A 21,161-nucleotide genomic window follows, 5' to 3' on the forward strand; every position below is an offset into this window, starting at 1 on the left:
ACAAAATATTTGATATTGCATCTCGTTAGTTGGTATACGAGTATACATTAACCCACTTTACCTTATAAGCCTCTGAATATAAATGAAAGTAGTTTCCTGAAAGACACTTTTACCTCAAATTTAATAAGTTCTGTATTCACGTCAGAGGTCTGCACGGGCTAGGGCCGAGCATGCGGACTTGAGCCCGACCCAGCCCGCGGGCCGAACTCGGGCCTACAAAGTATATATCACTTCGGACCCGCGACGGGCTCGGGCCGTAGATTTTTAAATATACAACCATATTTCTCGGGCCTAACTTTGTATTACTTCGGGTGTACTGTACCAGATATTTATTGGACGTTTGGACCGTTTTTTCCGGAGAACTTTTAAACCACTGCAAAATTAAACTTCTAATTGCTGTAAATAAAACTATAATTTTGCGTAATTTAGCGTAATTGAAGTTTCTGTAATTCGGGTTTATTTAATTATTACACGAGCTCGGCCCGGGCTCAGGCCTAAATGCTAAAACATATTTCGGACTCTGGTCGGGCCTCACATTACAAATTAACGGGCCGGGCAGGGCCCGGGCTAAAAATTCCGGCCCATGCAGACCTCTAATTCACGTTCTATATGATATGACAAGTCAGCGTTGACATAAAATAAAATTTTCTTCAAGCAAGTTTGTAAATAATTTTCCCAAACAACTTCTCTACAATCACATCAAAATGTTTCATACACACAAAGATTATGCGAATGAATAGTAAAGTAACCGCCAAAGAATCAAACTAGAAAGAGAGAGTCAAATGAAAATCACTAACATACATCGGTTTCTATTATTTGAAAACACAAGTCTCTACTGGGTTGGCAACAGTGAATTATCTATGTCATTTGTGAGCCTAACCATGCTTCAATGCCATCTGCTAGCGAAAGGCTGAACTACGTCCGGCTGTGACCCCTGTCTCTAGTAGCTCGTGACTCCCCAGTTTGCCTCATGACGCTAGGTGGACTTATTGGGAAGTACCGGCCGGGAATCGAACCCGGGACCACGCGGACATGAGTCCAACGCTCTAACCACTTGACTACGATGCTCCCCTAATAAATATCACACAAAACCTAAAATTAAGTTTATTTTAGCTTGAGCAGCTCATTCAACAGCAAGAATATGTGAGATGTTGATCTACTGCTAAGCATAGAGTTCGAACCATATGAAATGGAGCTTCCACTGGAAATCAAACCAATCTCACACACCAAAGGTAGTACGCTATCCACATAGCCACGAGCAGTGGCGGCGATTGGACGTTAAAAGTGGGGGGGCAAGACATGATTTGAATATTTGTATATCAATGTTAATATACAAATTTCCCTGGTTGAAACTATATACATTAATAGGTCATTTCAGAAAAGTGGGGGGCAACTGCCCCCCTTTGCCCCCCCTAATCGCCGCCCATGGCCACGAGGGAGTTCCCCAACTTAAGCGAATCCCAACACTAAGTAATTTTTAAATAAAGACAAATACGATTATTACATAAAAGTTTCCCTTTCTCCCTTAGGAGTAGAATTTTCGGAAACACAGAAACATGTATTCTTTCATGGTTAATTAAGAGTTTATATACTGAATTTTACGCCCTCAACTTAAGCGAGTCCTCACCTTTTTTATTTTATTAAAAAGGAAAATGGAAACTTCAGTATCATAGAAATTTGCCCCTTAACACGTTCGCTGCGGTAGTGTAAAACCGAGTTTCGATCTAAGTGATATACGGGTCACCGTGTGTTTCGTTGAAGGTTTGTCCGTGGATGCTAGTCATGTTAAAAATCTTTACAAACGGAAATACCAGAAAAATACAATTAGTCTAGGCTCTGTCCATAAGAGCTGTAGACAACTCGGGGATAACAGCAGATCTCTTCAGAACCTGTTAGAGGGTGATCAATTAATGAAAAAAATCGAAGGTAACACTCCCGTAACCGGGGCCTTCATTGTGAAATTCAATATTCAAAATGGCGCCCGCGCGCAAGTACCAAATTATATTTGAACTGAAATATCTTCTCACAGAAACAAGTTAGAAATATCGTTCTTGTTCCAAATTAAAGATAATTAATAGTAGAAGAAAACTGGATACATTGTTTACATGTTGCCGCCATATTTAAAAATAACGGTTATTTCGGCCAAAATTAGTTTTTCTCGTTTCTCTTTCTTCATTTCATGACAAATAACTATGAAATTATTAAAAATATGAAAACTAATTAAAGGAGCATAATCTTAGCTTTCTATCGTTACTAATATATTTAGTAGATCTTTAAAAATGACGGAGCTATTCAAATTTAAGTGGCGCAGGATGTAGCGGTTTCTGAATTGTTTAATAAATTACCGGAAAAACACTCACTACGCGCAAAACTTTCAAAGCTATTAGTTTTCAATAAATTAAAACAGTCAATTCATTTTATCAGTAAATTAAAGGTGATAGGTTGCTGTGTCGTAGGAAATGAAATAATAATGTTATTGCATTTGTCAAATATTATTATTAACATGTTTGTTCATATAATATGTAGCTAATGTTGCAGAATCTAATATGGACAATGGAATAATAAAAATCCATAGTTTGCACCAATATCCTAAACAATGACTATAGAAAACCTGTTTGGCATCTCCCTATTCCGAGACACATCTTCCTCTGCATCCATATTAGACGTAAATACCTGCATCATTTGCCAGAATCGTGACAAATCTTCAGGTAAAACAATGTCGTCTTTCCAAGGGAGAGATGATGTTATAGCTGCGGCTGAAATTCGCAAGGATGGTTTTATGAAAAGACTTAAGGATCTTCACTGAGGTGCATAATTTGTGTATTATTGTAATGACGCATAATACATGTTATATTCAAACAAGAATGTGTTGTTACGGAAGAAAAAGAAAAGAGAACGTAGTGAAACCGAGGAGCAGGATCAACGTTCAATAACATCTCAATCTGAGCCAATGGCAAAGAAAATGAGAGTAGATAATCCAGTTTGACAATTACCATTTTCAAAGAAGAAAGCAAGAAATGTTTTATGTGTAGTATGTGGGAAAGAGAAACATAACGGAACTAAACAAAAGTACAGAATATGTGAATCAAATCGTTCAACTACATTTTTATCCACAACCATGTTCTTTAAAGAAGACGGGTTTACTAGAACTTGTGACATGCTCGAGAAACTATTGGATAAGGTTTGTGGATTGACATTGTCGGAAATTCGGGACTTCATTAATGAAAACAATGAATTGACTTTTAATAATAACGAAGTTAAACTTTGGAGAAAAAGTAAGGTTTTCGAAGTCTTCGAAATGAAATAAACTGATTCTAGGTTTCAACTCATTATTTAGTGCCGAAGAAGTAGCTGGCAAGCTGAGATCGATTAACATACTTACGAGTGAAACGAAAGAAGTAGAAATGACTCTCCTTCACACAGATTTCGGTATTGAAGGAGAATTTGGGGACAGTCAGCAACTTCATAAGTATTGACCAACAGCTAGAATTCCTCAACCTCTTTTGGATTTCCTAGAAGAAGTGCTACAAGTGGTCAAGCTGAACATCATATCTGGGACACAAGCGATGATCTATATATCACTGACGAAGACAGTGAAAATGATCTTGAAGAATTTTCCGACCAACAAAATCCAAATTTTCAGAATTTATTGAAGTCAATCTTTCAGACTTTATTCTATAATGTATATCGTAGTAGGAAAGCAACCCCCATGTGGCACATTCAATTCTCTATCGTAGTAGGAATCTCTTTTCATAGAAAATTTTTGGGTCCAAAGTAACCGAGAGTATTCTAAAGGATACTATCTACGTTAGGGCAGTGAGTGGTATGTTTATAATTGCAGATATGTTTATGCCAAAGGGAAGGCTTTCCTGAAAGAAGGTGAATATTATAGTCTATCATCCAGCAGTTCGTTGACACTATGACTATTATGAAAGAAAGACAAGCTTAACGTGCTCCTATCAGTTCATGGAGTTGGTCATTAATTCAGATGAAATATCGAAGTTTCGCAGAACTTTTCAGAGAAACTCAGCTCAATCTCAGAGCAGTGACGCTGCCTTGAACAGTTTCTATGTCTTTTATTTTTGCTAAGAAGCGTTATAAGAGCTGACCGAGGAGATTGGCCGCTGCATCTATATATTGTACAGCAGTTGCTTCTGGTATTCATGACATTCAATCGAATCAATTGCCTGCGGTGTGCATCCCTCTATCTTGAACAAATTAGGAATTTGAAGACTCAACACCCGTAAATAAATGCTCAGTTCATGAATGGTCACTTCGTAGTCAGAAGAACTAACAATGAATTTAGCGCAGTTGGTGCTGATATGATACTTGAACAGATTATAAATAGATCTAAGAAATCATCGGAAGGAATTATGGATCAGACGCGAAGAAAGAACTATATTACTGATGCCAAACCTTCAGTCAGATTCTTGGTACATCACAAACAGACCATGAGTTCCTTGGTAACGTACGTGATGAAGTTCGTAATTCTGTTAACAGAATGGTAGAATTTTATGGAGCCCAGGGAAATCCCATACAAAGTTCACAGTCCTGTGAAGTTGTACCATTTGATGTCGCATGAAGATAATACCACATTCTAATGCAGAAGAAATCCTGAATTACCTGACACGTGACCATGAAGCTTTTGTGGCATTCCGAAACGAGCGATTTTTGTACAGAACAACTCCGTTGTCGAAGACCATTCACAGACGAAAGCTTCCACTATTTCGTCAAGCAAATAAAATAGTCTACTTTGTTTACTTTGCAAAAGTTGTTGGGACCGTCTGAGTACGTTTTCGAAGGACATTCACCAATGAATACAGCAATTATTGCTGATGTTATGAACAAACTTCGTAAAACTCGAGTGAAAGGTTTACAAACATTTGCTGATCTGTTTGATGTATTCTTCAGGAGCTGCAGCAATGTTTGAACACGCACCTGCAAGGATTTTATGTTTGATAACTATCTAACCACCTCGGTTAAAAATGTGGAAAGACAGCAAACGGTAACCGCCTCACCTATACTACTAACTAATCTGTCACGTACCACAGTCCTACCGGTGCAAATGGAGAGACTTTGGGCTTTCTCGGAAAACAAAATTGAAATTCAAGAAGCAAAGTTTATCCTCTTTGAAATGTATGTGAGTGGATTACTGCTTGAAAATGGTGCTACTCCTGCTATATCTGTTACTGCCTCTTCAATTGTCCCCAAAACTACATGAGTGTTTCATGTTAGGTGTCAGTAATATTACATTATGCTCTGAAAATAAATATGTAAATATTTTCTAAAGCACAGCTAAAGTCATATTCGTAAAAATTTTGAAACTTTGTAGAACATCTTAGCTAAATATTACTAGCTCTCACAAGCACACATGATATTACCATCAAATTAAAGTAAATTCTCATGACATCAAAGGAACTCTATATAACGGAAGGTTGTTAGACTCTCCCTCTCGAACGAGTAACTGGTTCAGGCGAACTGATTAAAACGCCAGTCACAACAAGAGGAGCTCACCTAGATTGTTTTTGGTGAAGAATAGGCTGTATAAGCATATACGCTTAACGAGGCCAAAACTGAGAAAACATTCGGGCGAGCATTTAACAACTATGAAAGGCGTGTCCTCGTAGTTGTTAATCTTTTTCTCTTTCCAGGAAGAACACAGCGAACCACGTAGAGTGTCGAGAAGTTTATTCTTGTATATTTACAGGTGTAGCAGAGAGAATATACGGCCCTTTTTAGAGCCACAGCAGATCGTCAGCAACAGAGGAGCCGAGCAGTGAGGACCAGGGACTTGTCTGCCCAGAACTGAAGCTTTTTCCTCTTTCTTCTTTTCGTTACAGGTGCAGTTCAGCGAGTGGCCCTTTTCAGAGCCAGCAGAGATTGTAAGTATCCACGATAAGCCACATTCAGGCGCCCAACTGCAGAAATTGCTTTTTGAAGGTTGTGTTAGGGTCCGCAACGAAAGCATTCGGTGACAAATCCTAAGATTGCTGTAGCAGGGATCTCCCGAAACAACCCTCATTAAGCAAGGACTGCAGGGAAGTCGTCATTTAGAGCACTTGGGCATTGTGCCCACATCATACTAAATAGCGTTACAGGCCTAGCGCCTGCCCACAATTAGTGAAAATCCATTGAAATTGTACTGTGCTGACAGAGTTACGGTCCTTCACAGGGCCATAGTCCTCAGAGCACACTCTTTCCATTGGCGACAATGGTTAAGAGACGGACGAGGAGGACAAAGCGGGATGTTGAGTCCCCCTCCCCCAGCAGTGAACCGGAGGCATCTCCCTCTAAGAGCAAAGGAGAAGAAAAATCTCCAAAGAGGCTCGAAGTTCACTCAGCCCCATCATCTATAGACTCAGACAACGAAAGCTGTCAATCAAATAAGTCATACTCTGATGCTGTGAAAGCAGTTCCAGAAGGCATAGATAACACACTATTACTCAGTAAGGGGTCACTTGAAACAACACCTCAAGCAAATAGAGATTCAGACAGCTCTTTGGCCACACCCAAGAGAAAGCGATACCCTCCCATAACAATTAAATCATTAACAGATTACTTATACATTAGTAGAACCTATGGTGAAATAGAAGCCCGCTGTACCCGGGGAGAGGAATACAAAATCACACCTCTAAATGAGATCACAAACACTAGCATCCTCAACTACTTAGAGAAAAAGAAGATTGAGTTTTACACTAACTGTCTCTACAGGCCAATCAAGGTGGTGATTAGAGGGCTCCCCCGGGAACTTGCCTCCGATGACATCCAGGATCATCTTAGACAGGTATTAGACTCCCCTACCCTCACTGTCTCACAGATGAGAAAAACAACGAGCGCTGGAAAAGAGGCTTTGCCCCTTTTTCTTTGCACGGTCCTGGATGGGGAAACTAAACAGCGACTCATGAAGGTCCCTCATATCTTCCACATTCGAGTAAGAGTTGAGGAGTACGTTCAAAAGAGTGTAGTGGTGCAGTGCCATCGTTGTCAAAGATTTGATCACGGCAGCACGAACTGCAGGCTAGCGCCTCGCTGCGTCAAGTGCGCAGGGAATCACCTGACACCTGATTGCAAGAAAACCCGCGAACAAAAGCCTAAGTGTGCTAATTGTTCAGGAGAGCATCCGGCCAGTTACAGGGGCTGCACAGTTTACAAAAAGATTGTGGAATCGAGGCAAAGAGGAGCGACATCCAAAACTAACGCAGACAATCTTGAAAAACGAGCAAACGCAACGCACAACATAAACAGGAAGACAACACAACCAACACACACAACAAGACCTGCGTTGCTACCTACCCCCAAGCCTGGACTGCTTCCCACTCCACAACCTACATCTTTACCTTCACGTACCTTAAGGGGCACTCCCCAACAGTCACCTATCATAACCAGAAACTCACGTACAGCTCCATCTGGGGTTGTGCGAGAACCTATCCCTGAGGGTACCCAAGGTAGCAGCAGAAACTTACGCAAAGACAAAAACTCAGAACATACACAACAACAAATACACTTTAACACAGACAGTGATACATTTTCACCCACTGAAGCCACCACAGACCCAGAACAGAGGAGGAAAAACATTAGAATACGACAACAGCGCGCCAAAGCCATAAAAGATAACGCAGACAACGCATTTCGGTCACTGCAACCAAGTTTAGATTCACTTACGTTAATGCTTCATGATTTCAGTGTTCACGATGACAGGCGTAAAACGCTGTTTTACGTTCAACGTCTGTTAGAGTTTTACGCTGAGAACAAGCATGAATTCTTTTTAAACGTCATAAACTTCATAATCAGAGTCGCCCAAACCGCTGATGGGGCACCGCGTTAGGAAACAAACAAAAATATTAGCTTGGAATGCGCAGGGCATCTCCGAAAAGAAGGACGAATTGGAAAGCTACATAAATGAAAATAGCATCTCTATAGCTTTTGTGTCAGAAACACTGCTTTCAACGCATCACAAATTGTATATTCAAGGGCACCGTATTCTCAGACATGATCAATCAAATACAAATGCAGGAAGAGGAATCTTGGTAGTGGTAAAGTCCGACTATAAACACGAGTACGTACCCATTCCCCAATTAAAAACAATGGAAGCCATTGCAATTAAAATATTCGTTAAAAATACTCCGGTTGTATTAGTTGGCATATATCAATCACCAATACAATCATAAACACAAACGATGTCACGCTTCTTTCCCGCCTGGGAAACAGAGTTTTACTAATTGGAGACTGGAACAGCAAGCATTCTGTTTTCAAATCAAAAGAGCTAACGAAAATGGCAAAAAGTTACAAAATTATCTTGAAACATCAAGCATTGAAATACTCACGCAAAATGAACCAACTTACTATCCTCATAATTGCAACAGTAATCCAGATATCTTGGACTACGCATTATACAGGAATATTCAATTACCGCTCTCAATAATTGCTGATGATGATCTCCTTTCAGATCACACAGCAATTATTGTCACAGTAAACTCAGAACAAGACAAAGAACCACCACTAAAGAGACTAAATTATAAGAATGCTGACTGGACCAGGTTCCAACAATTAATATTAGAAGGACTAAATACAAAGATTGAAATACAAACAAAAGGAGATATAGATACTGCCGTAAATTTCCTCACCACACTTATTAAAACTACTTCAGAAAAAACTATACCCTCTACAACTAATAAGATAGATTTAAAAACACTACCCCCGAAAATTTTAGATATGATAAAAACGCGGAACCGACTTCACAAAAAATATAACAAAACTCGAGACCCACTTTATAAAGCGATCGTAAATAGATATAGAGTATGCATAAAAGAAGAAATATCCGCGTATAAAAACCGCATCTTTGAAAATAAAATCTCAAAAATGTCACTGAAAGACGGAAGCGTCTGGAAACATACAAAAATTTAACTACAAAAAACATTAACACGCCATGTATACATGGAAAAAACGGATTAGTCTACTCCTCAGAAGAAAAAGCTGAAGCTTTGGCTGACTTCCTGGAGGGCTCATTCAAACCAAATCATGAACTAGAAGATCGTAGGCACGATGTAAAAGTTGAACGAACAGTAAGTGAATTCTTAAAAACACCCCCATTAGACAAAATTAGGAAAACTAACACTACAGAGTTAAATTGCATCATAAAACGGCTTCGGCCACTAAAAGCACCGGGTCCTGATCAAATACAGAATATAGTTTTAAAAACCTCCCTAACGAATGCGTATCATACTTAAGTTACATCATTAACAACATAATGAAACTTAGCTATTTTCCTAATGCATGGAAAATAGCCAAGGTGATAAGCATTCCTAAGCCCAATAAGGATGCTAAATTTCCTCAGAACCATAGACCTATAAGTCTTCTGAACACAATGGCCAAAGTAGCCGAAAGCATAGTGTTCAGAAGACTCAGAAGCTTTCTCTCAACACATAATATAATCACACCTGAGCAATTCGGATTTAGAGCACAACATTCCACGACACACCAATTAGTGCGCGTAATAGAATTTATCACAGACAAATATAATAAAAGACAAATAACAGGCGCGGCCCTGCTAGATGTGGAGAAAGCATTCGATAGGTGTTGGTTCCCGGAATCATATATAAAATGATACAATATAAGATTCCTGACTATCTAATTCACTTTGTGCAATCATATCTTAAGAATAGAAAATTTTTCGTTGAACACGAACGGAAAACCACAAAGGAAAAAGATATTAAAGCAGGAGTCCCTCAGGGATCCATGTTAGGACCACTTCTGTTTCTAATATATGTTAATGATATACCAAAAACTACCAAAACACAGATAGCAATGTATGCAGATGACACAATCGTGTATGCATCATCATTCTTGCCAGATCAAGTCACAAAATACATACAGAATCACCTGAACGAACTCAAACCATGTTTAAGCGTTGGAAAATTAAAGTCAATGCTGAAAAGTGTGAAGCCATACAGTTTACTAAGAAATACAAACGAAAACCAAACAACCAACTAACTCTATATAACACACCAATAGAATGGAAAGATAAAGTTAAATATTTGGGAGTAATACTAGATAAAAGGCTTACCCTTAGGTACCACATGAACTCCCAAAGAAACAAGGCTAGTGCTAGACTGCGAACCCTAGCCGGACTTTTCCGCTCACCTGCCCTCAATACGCAGAGCAAAGTTATATTATATAAAATGTTAGTTAGACCAATAGTCACATACGCTGCGCCAGCATGGGCTTTCTCCGCACCCTGTTATACGCGGGCTCTGCAGAGACTTCAGAACAACGCTGTGCGCATAATAACAAATTTACCCCGATATCTGCCTGTTCTACGCCTACAGCAGCGCCTAGGGCTGACTCTGATTGAAGATCATATACTGTATTTAGTAAGGAACTTCTATCAGACTGCGAAAACAATAGACAACGACCTTGTGAGTTCTCTGGGTAGCTACACGATTCCAGAAAGCTACTACAAATACAAGCGCCCGCTTCATGCGCTGAAATAGAACCAAACGCAAGACACTTTCGAGAATCTTAAGAGAGAGAGAAAAAAAAATGTAAATATGTAAATAAAAAGGTATGACGAGGCCTGTTAGGCAGAAACGTAACTACTACATCTCACTTAAATTATTGATATATCACTAGTATGAACAAAATTGACAAGTCCAATAGGATACTGATATCAACCATATCTCACTACATAATCGTATACATGTATATATCTTAGTCTCATTTTAGATTGACGCAGTCCAAGGGTGAAGAAGACAACAGACTTGCATGAAAAAAAAAATTAACAAAAATCCCACTAACAAAACTTCTCCACCAAACTACAGACAACTTAACACAATAGTATAACTCACACTTGACTCTTTACGATAGGGAACCAATACAGACAGTAAAGATGCTTTTACATGGATTTTACCACCCCTTCATAGTGTGGTTTTGCCATGTAAATACTTGAGCACGAGCATGACCGATAAAGGGGGTTTTCCTGGACTCCATGTGTTTCCGGGTTTTTCCTCCTACTACCCAAGCCAACTGTGAGGCGAAAAATCTTCACGGGCTTTCCTATCTTCTATTTTACCCTTCTTTCTTTCTCTAATACACACTGTCCGGTAAATGTCTTTGGATAAAAACCGTGACGCGACACAACACTCGACATGCTGCTTTAGATCTCTAACTGCATGTAGGAGGTGCACGTAGATATAGGTTGGTGCATCACTCAAGGGGGCGAGCTTTCTTGCTAAGGGGCCCTCTTTATTCTCTAATTTATTTCCGTATTTCCGTATCAAAGTCTGCAAAATAAAACAATATAATAATTACATTAGCTACATATTATATGAACAAACATATTAATAATAATATTTGACAAATGCAATAACATTATTATTTCATTTCCTACGACACAGCAACCTATCACCTTTAATTTACTGATAAAATTACTGACTGTTTTAATTTATTGAAAACTAACAGCTTTGAAAGTTTTGCGCGTAGTGAGTGTTTTTCCGGTAATTTATTAAACAGTTCAAAAACCGCTACACCCTGCGCCACTTAAATTTAAATAGCTCCGTCATTTTTTAAGATCTACTAAAGATATTAGTAACGATAGAAAGCTAAGATTATGCTCCTTTAATTAGTTTTCATATTTTTAATAATTTCATAGTTATTTGTCATGAAATGAAGAAAGAGAAACGAGAAAAACTAATTTTGGCCGAAATAACCGTTATTTTTAAATATGGCGGCAACATGTAAACAATATATCCAGTTTTCTTACTTCTACTATTAATTATCTTTAATTTGGAACAAGAACGATATTTCTAACTTGTTTCTGTGAGAAGATATTTCAGTTCAAATATAATTTGGTACTTGCGCGCGGGCGCCATTTTGAATATTGAATTTCACAATGAAGGCCCCGGCTGCGGAAGTGTTACCTTCGATTTTTTTCATTAATTGATCACCCACAAACAGGTTCTGAAGAGATCTGCTGTCATCCCCGACTTTTCTAAGCTCTTATGAACAGAGCCTGGATTAAATGGCACAGCACAGAAAGGAAATATCCCACGAGCCACCGGTGACTTGTAACGCAGCGAACGTATTAGCAACAGAATTTCCGAAAACGATAACAATCCATATTCCCTTATCAGGCTTCCAAACTATCCTATGCATAAATGTCGGAACTCGTATAAAACAGCTGCATCCGTCCGTCTGTGAACAGTTATCGGTGCTAAAACTATAATAGATATCAGAGGCCACGGTGTCTCAGTGGTAGAGCGTTCACCTCTGGTTCAAACCCTGCTCCCGCCAAGTGAACTTTGTGGTGGACAAACACCGCGTGTGTGGGTTTCCTCGGCGTTCTCCCACTTTCTTCATTCCACCATTTCATTCATTCCTAATAATCACCGTCTTCTTTAGCCTAGCCGGCATAATCGTGGGACGTAATATTTCATTTAATTTTTGTGAGATATCGAAAATCTTTTTTTTATTTGCAATCAATTCAGCAGTCCAAGAACAGGTTACATCTTTTTCATTTACCTTTTAGTCAAACCGGAAGTGGTAGAAATTAAGAACTTCCTGTTTCAACTTTTACCGCCATAGAACAAAAACGGCAACAGAAAGCGAGAATTGGTTTCCTGGAATCGATTCAGTATCTCAAAGGAGGATAGAGTCCTCATTTGTATCTTTCAACTAGAACCGGAAATAGTAGAAATTTACAACTTCCAGTTTTAACGTTTATCGTGATAGAATTAAAACAATAGCAGATAACGAAAGCGATTTTATACAATCGATTGTGCGTCACATTAAGCTGTAAGTCTACGTCTCATACCGCCTCGCTGTTGAACGGCACGCTAAACTCAAAATCCAAATCCTGTTACTTGTAGATTCTTTTACATGTCTAAGCGTGTGTGTTTCCACATGGGGAAGTTAACAACACCAAATGTCTCATTGAAATTTTAAAAATGCCTCATTGAAATTTTACGGTAAAAAAAAAAAAAAAATTCAGGCATTTGAACATATTTGCAAGGAAAATTTTTTAAAATGTGTAACGTTTACGTAAATAATTTTAATGAAAATCGTCCCACAGGAGTAGAGATCCGAACCATTAACCGAATTAGCGTCTGTTTAACACTGTGTGAAAGATTAAGAGAGAGAGAGAAATTTAATAAATCACTAAATTTACAGTCCTGGGAAAAGAGGTATTTCATTCCATGTATTTTGGAGAATTGACTTGAATAATTTTTCAACACAAATTATTATTGAGGTCTTAATACGTGAATTCCAGAATGTTCAAGATTAAATTTCACTTATAGGTTTGAGTCAATTCCAATTGTGCAATTTAACAGTTTTTACTACATTTCTTGTTATCATTATCATCATTATAGATATTTTGCCATTTTTATTAAATCTCTCGCCGCAACGGAGAAGCTTTCATGCTATACATCTTCAGCTAACTTCTTCGTCTTCACTTATGATTTTTCTGAATGTGTAATTAGGGCCGCAGTGACTCAGTGGTAGAGCGTTAACATCTGGTGCTTGGGGTCCCGTGTTCGATCCCAGCCTCCGCCAAGTGAACTTTGTGGTGGACAAATACGATGGTGTGCGTGGGTTTCCTCGGGGTTCTCCCATTTCATCCCATTTTCTTCATTCCACCATTTCATTCATTACTCATCATCATCATCTCATTTGGCATAACCGGCATAACCGTGGGACGTAATTCAAACATTTCATTTCATTTCATTTCTGAATGTGTAATTTTATTTCTTGTGAGGATTTTTTTTCCATTTGTAACTCTACTGAGTCAAGTACATGAAAGTAAGTCATTTCACTCTCAAATAGAACGTAAATTTTATTTGATAATATAATTATTAAAATAATAATAGAACATACTATAATCAATTACCCGTTTCGCTGGGTTAAATTAAGAAAAAATAGTGATATGTTCCGTTACTCAGTTACTTTCTACTATTACTTAAGCGCTCTCATATAAGTCATCTTCGATGATTTTTATATTTCTCTTCCCTCATCTCCCCCACGTGGCGTGCCTGAATTTAGATTTAAACGGCATTGAAAATGTCACTGTTGTTCACAGCTACCCCTAAAGCTATGGATTCGACACTGATATTGGTAATTTCGATAATTTTTATATATCTCTCCCTGCCCGTCCCCTAAGTTGCAGGTCTGAATTTGGATTTAAACGGTATCAGAAGTATCACTGATCATCTCACAACCCCGAAAACTTTGGATTTGGCACTAATATAGATCATTTTCGATGATTATATATATATATATATATATATATATATATATATATATATATATATATATATATATATATCCCCCTACCTCTCCCCATGTTGCGAGACATGGCATTGGAAGTGTCACTGTTTATCTCAGCGATCCCGAAAATCGTGGATTCGATACTGATATTGGTCATTTTCGAACATTTTTATATACCTCCTTCCTCCCCCTCCCTCAAGTTGCAGTGCTGAATTTGGATTTAATCAGCATCAGAAGTGTTACTGTGCATCTCAGCGACCCCGAAAACTATAGATTCGACACTAATATCGGCCATGTTCGATCGTTTATAAATGTTCCTCTCTTCCCCTCCCCTAAGTTGCACTGTCAAAGTGATATGACAAAACCATCTGAGGTCTGAACCTCATCTATGCTGAAAATTTGATCGAGATCGGTCGGCTGGTTCAAGAGTTAAGACATATATATATATAGGGTAACTTCGGCAAATAACACCAGTCGGGTAATAACGCCATTTAAAACTTCCCACTTTGCTAGCATGAACATATCGTTCATTAGGTGACCACTTACGGGTGTGTGACAAAAAGTGATGCCTGTCGCCTCTGTAGACACAACGACTAGAGGCAAACCACTTGTCAATAGAGAGAAAGCAATGAGCAAGTGTTGACGTGGCAGCCGCGGAGCAGAGGAAACAGCTCCCAAATTTTTAGTGCGTCAAATGAGGTAGGCGAATTGTTTGCGTAAAAGTAAGGTTTTACTCTTACTAAAGGTAGACGTCGATAGAGCCATACTTGCATAATAGTAGGATATAGATGATATATGCAGGACCGATATTCTTAGTATGGAAAGAATGGTTAAAACAAAATCTATTGCTTCTGAAATAACGCCGCTATCGCGTCGGGAAATAACGTCACTCCATCTAATCGCTAATCGAAACTAATACTTGTGTTAAAAGTTTGTTTCTTTATCGAAGTGGCTATGAAATGTGAGACTTCTGATGTTTTGTTCATTTTCTTTTCCAGATGGCAAGGAAATATCAAAACATACGGGCCAGGTAATCTGAAAATTATTTACGTCAAGCTATCACGGACATCGAACAGAGTATGAAAATTGAAAGGGCTGCATGTGGATTTAACATTTCTCGCAGAACGTTAAGAGACTGGGCGCCCATTCGAAAACGTGGTCGGAGCTTTGTATTGTCACAGGAACTGGAAGAAGAATTAAAACAGAGAGTAATTCGTTTACAAACAGTTGGATTTGGTTTAACTGGAAAAGATGTTCGTGAGGCCGCGTATAGAATATGTGAAGAGAACGCTATGACTAACCCATTTCGTAGTGGAAGAGCCGGAAAAGACTGGTTTTATGCTTTCATGGCAAGACTGGTAAGGTAACCGAATATCGTGTGCAGAAAGACGGAAAATTTAAGCTATGGTAAACTCATGCGTTTCAACAGAACCATAGTGAACGAATTGCATACGCTATTGGAAAATACACTTGATGCTTTGAACTTACATGACAATCCTTAATTTATTTACATTGTAGATGAAACTGGGCTACAAACTAACGTACAACAGCAGCCTAAAAATTCTGGCAAAGAAATGGAGCAAGTGAGTACATAATGCCACACATGGCGAAAAAAGTGAAACTGTGAGTGTTATTGAGTGCACCAATTCATCAGGTTCAAATTGGATCCCTCCAATGTTGTTATACAAGGGAAAGTATGAAAAAAAAAGAGTTTGGTGATGATCTTCCTCCAGGTAACACATATGCAATAACACCTAAAGGCTATGTTACAAAGGAAGAATTCTGTATATTTTTGGAACATTTCAATAGTCACCGGATCCCTGGCCGAGCTCTGCTTATTGTAGATGTTCATGGCAGTCATCTTGATATTACCATTTTAAATGCTGCTGAGACCATGGATATTCAACTCTGTGCTTGCCTGCACATTGCATCCACGAACTTCAACCGATCGACAAGAGCTTCTTCAAATAGTTAAAAGTGTACTGCTCTGAAGCAGTTTACTATTATCGACGAACACATCCCGGAAGAACACTTGGAAAGCTACAGTTTCCAAAACTGTTTTTACAGGCATAATGCCGTTCAGCAACACCTCAGAACATAATTTCAGGCTTCAGCGTTACAGCACATCCTTTTAACAGAATTGCTATACCCGGTGTCACTTTTGCCCCAAATAATGTCTCAGAGCAAGAGCAACCTCCATCTCTTCTTCAACACTACCTTGTGACCACTCCATTCACGAGCTTCTGCCTACACATAAAGTAACTAGGATAAAATCTCATCCCAGGAGCGTTCTCTTACTGCCAGAGGAATATTTGCAACCTTTTGTTCGCAACAGATGGCCCTTCCACTTCTTGCAGCATGAAGAAACAAGCATCCTCTAGAAAGAAGAAGGATGGAGACATGTTCCGTAGAGACTGTGGAAGATATTACTATATTCCCAGGAGTCCAAAAGCGTGGATTCAGTGTATTGAATGCAAGATTTGGTTTTACGAATCATGTGATTCTGGCAGCATTATTGAATGTGGCTTGTGAACATTGTGTGACACTGGTTGTGCATTGTTGTTTGGCTCCGACGAGTAGTGCTCCATATCACTGCAGCTATCATGTTAAGAGGTTCCCAGTCATCACTAGAGTTACCGGTTAACGACATGTACTATGACTATGAGTTTTGTGTACTAGCGAAGCAGGTAACACGTTGCCAAGAACATTGTTTAGTTGTGTTCAAAATGTATTTCGTTATGATTCTAACACCTTTCCGTTGTTTTAAAGCAAGTGGCGTTATTTTCCGACACGTCTGGTAATAACGCCATCTCATACTCACTCCGGTTCTCAGTGCATTATGGTCGACATTGTGTGTGTAGGATCTTTGTTTTCTTGTTGTATTATAGCGGAAGGTTCACTACATCTTCTATGTAATTTGCACGGTTCTAGATATAAACACACTTGAGTACCAGAACAATATGTTGAATTGGTGGCGTTATTTGCCGAAGTTACCATATCTATATCTATATCTATATCTATATTTATATCTATATCTATCTATCTATCTATCTATCTATATATATATATCTATATATATATATATATATATATATATATATATATATATATATATATATATATATATATATATATATATATATCAACTTCCTCTCTCTCTCCCCGAAGTTCTACCGTGAAAATGATATGATGAAAACTATCCCAGGACCGAATCTCATCTATGTTCAAAATTGATCGAGATCGGTCTGGCGGTTCAAGAGATTAAGAGTCACAAATATAGTCACTTTCAATTTTATAATATACATGTATTTCAATTCTTAATTCTGACTGCCTTTTGTATACGTACAACTAATGTTACGGTACATTACGTTCCATCTTAATATTGAGCTAATACTTACGTCTTCCTAATGAATATATATATATATTAAAACACAGTTACTTAGACATATGACAGAGAGATCAAAGAGAATTATTCAGTTAACTGTGCACTCGATATTTCTTTGAAGTTTTGGAAATATCTAGAGCATATTGGTGGTTTTATATAAAGCAAATGTTATTAATATAAGACTATGACAAAGAAATGCATAAAATATTACTGTAGCTTTATTCATACAAAACCCAATTATACACTTATTCTGTTTGATGTATTTGTTAAATGTTGAATTAAGCAGAAAAAAAAAACCACCTGAAAATTAATTCGGTACTTACATGAAGAAAGGGAAACAAGAAACGGAAATGGAAAACAAAATTGACAATAGCAAGAATAAATAGCAAGAACTAACTATCTGTCAACAACTATTGAAACAGTGAAAAACAGCTGAAGTAAACACTGGCTTTTGTTTATTCGTTGAGACTTTTATGGCTAATATGAAAAAAAACTTAGTTCAATTACAATAGGCTATATTTTTTGCTCTTTTATTCATTTTTTGCACTGGGCCATTAAGAGATCTCTTCAATTCACCGTTCTTGCCATCGTAAAAAGTGGAAAACTGCACTTAATTTATGGGAAATAGCCTGAGTCTCATTTTCCAATGCGTGATGTTTTTGATTATTCACATATTAAGAAACGGCTGTTTTTCTAACTGCTATAATTAGCACGTACAAAGATTACTCGTAAATCTTGTTAACAGTACTGCTTAACAACAACATAATTTGTATACTAACGTCAAAAAGAAAATCCCTTTTGATTGATCTAAGGAATAATTGCGTAAATTATTGAATCAATTTGAGTTTTCTTCAACTGATTTAAAACATGAAATACTGAGCTTGGGAATAAGTGCCCAGAACATAGAAAGCTTTCAGATTTGACAGTATTTTGTTTTTTTTAAATAAATCCACATCTGGTTGTTTAAACCTAAATAACTATACAAAATTTCGTACTGATCAGGCGGGAAACTTCCAAAACTTTTAGAACAAAGAAACGCGATTTTTCTGAAAGCTAAAATCATTAGACACATGTATAAGGAAATCAGCGAATTTAAGAAAGGCTATCAACCTCGTGCTTATATATTAAAGAAAGCTGACGGAACAGTACTCAAGAATACACATAGCATCTTAAATAGATGGAAAGATTTCTTTGACGATTTTCTTAACACGCAGCCAAAAACTAATATGCGTGAAGAAAGGGAGATACGCGTCGCAAAACCGTATATTCCAGAACCCAACCAAATAGAAGTAGAGACAGCTATAAAGAAATTAAAGAAGCACAAATCTCCGGATGTAGACGAAATTCCGGCTGAGTTAATTTTAGCTGGAGGCTAAAAATTGTGGAACAAGATACACAAACTTATTCTCCTTATCTGGAACAAGGAAGAATTGCCACAAGAGTGGAAAGACTCAATCATTGTTCCAATTCACAAGAAAGGCGACAAAACCGACTGAAATAATTATCGAGGCATCTCTCTTCTGTCAACATCCTATAAAATCTTTTCAAATATTCTATTAGCAAGATTGACCCCATACGCAGATCAAATTATTGGAGATTATCAGTGCGGATTTAGAGGAAATCGATCAACTATCGACCAAATATTTACCATTCGCCAAATACTCGAAAAGAAGTGGGAATACAATACCCATCGATTTTAGAAAGGCTTGCGACTCTGTTACAAGAGAAACATTATACAACGTCCTTCAGAATTTGGAATACCGAAAAAGCTAATTAGATTAATTAGGGTATGTTTAAATGAATCCCAAAGTAAAGTCCGGTTAGGAAAATCTTTGTCCACGAGATTTCACTTCGAGAATGGCGTGGAACAAGGAGATGCATTGTCGCCATTATTACTCAACTTGTCCTGGAACAAGGCGTCTCTGGTAAGGTAAAATTGGGGGGGGGGACGACTAGAAGGCTACTAGACGCAACTGAATTTAAGTCAAAATTATGAGTAAATGGTAATTAACTTGAATTATGAGTTAACTGCATTCTCATAATTCCTTTACTAATACAATCGATAGGTTAAGCATGACGTTTATCAGCCAGTATTTTTGTTCATTTGTTTCCGATGGGTTCCAAAGTCGTGAACGGCATATAGAACTTACAATGATTATATTTTACATTGACTTATAAATATCATAACGAAAGAGTCACATTTAAAAAAAAAATCTGAAAGAGAGAACTTTGAACTCCAAATAGATAAAAGATAAGTAAGAGAAGAAAATTTATTTGCATAAAAATAAAGTAGAACATCCACCAGCCTATACTTTAAGTACGAACCAGACGTATTGTTTGGAACAGAAAATGTGAATTTTAAATCCTTGCACTTAGGTCTAGTGCAGTGGTGATAAAATCACCATAATCTTCTTCCAATACTACCACAAATTTAAATTTACATATAATATGGTTTTTAGGTAACCCCTTTACCTTTACATAGGAATTATACTCTTAATACTATCCACTAATTTATTCTTTCTCCTTTCTAATTTATTCCTTGTTTTCCTTCTACCATACTTCCTACATGTCATTCGGAATATAATTTATTCTCCAATTATGCCTTAATATCTTCTTAAGAACTCCACTTATATTCTTTTTACTCATTATTCCCAGTATACCTCATTAGTTCATTGTTCCAAATTTTACGTTCACCTCAAAGTACAAATTTCCAGAACTCGAGTATTTTGTGTTTTCTTCTCGTAATGCAACGTTTCTGCTTTTTACAATGCAATACCCTTCATCCCAGTCCTTTCAGTGACTCACACAGTATGTTTTTAATCACAATCTTCTTAAGGATTTTTCACCATTTTCCCCGACGTTTCTATTTAAAGTTTGCATTTTATAACTACGTTACTGATACTACGTAGTATTGTAATAGGCATCTAATCTACTGGCTTGCTCAGACGTCTATCACGGCATCAATCATCTATACACTACTGATTTAATCTGTTTCATATTTATTTTCATCTCATATTATTTTCAGAGCCTTTTCTTATGTTCTCTGGCATCATGTTAATTTTCGATTCAGATTCTGCGGTAATGACCTTGTTTCCCCAAACAAACTCTTATTCGAGACTCTTCTAGATAGTACTCGTACATGATGTTACTGAGAGATGAAATTTTTATCATATACTTCTTCCCATTTCGTCATCCTATATTATTTGCAGTATTCCAACTTTAAATACTTGATTCATACGATTTTTTCGAAACTTCGATCCTTTATCCTAAGTTTTGTTAATACCTGTATTCGTGTTACTTGCTGGAATTCTATGCTCTGTAATATATATCAGGAGGGAGCGGATCTAGGCCGGGACCGGCGGGGCTGGGTTCCCAGGTTTTTGAGTGACAAAAATAATTTAAGTTATTATTTATATATTTTTGAGAGTATAGTATACTCATAATATAATTACCATAGTCTGGGTTTGGGCTGCCTTCCCCCAGTTTTTCCTTTCAGATCCGCCTCCGGAGACTGCAG

General features: G+C 37.6%; 1 protein-coding gene across 2 annotated transcripts in view; it reads right to left on the reverse strand.

Annotated features, from left to right (window-relative positions):
• LOC145667445 (thrombin inhibitor rhodniin-like) overlaps positions 1-18,087 on the reverse strand; it is a 32,496-nt gene extending 14,409 nt beyond the window's left edge. The window contains exon 1 of one of the 2 annotated variants that reach the window (XM_081734926.1): positions 17,968-18,087. The gene's annotated coding sequence lies outside the window, so the exon portion shown is untranslated. Of the gene's footprint in view, positions 1-17,657; positions 17,761-17,967 lie in introns of those variants that run through there. The other variant, XM_081734925.1, reaches the window with a different exon arrangement.
• Positions 18,088-21,161: the final 3,074 nt, after the last annotated feature.

This window comes from Thermobia domestica, chromosome 13 (genome assembly GCF_964235325.1).
Source record: "Thermobia domestica chromosome 13, izTheDome1.hap1.1, whole genome shotgun sequence".
In the NCBI taxonomy this organism is placed as follows: domain Eukaryota; kingdom Metazoa; phylum Arthropoda; class Insecta; order Zygentoma; family Lepismatidae; genus Thermobia; species Thermobia domestica.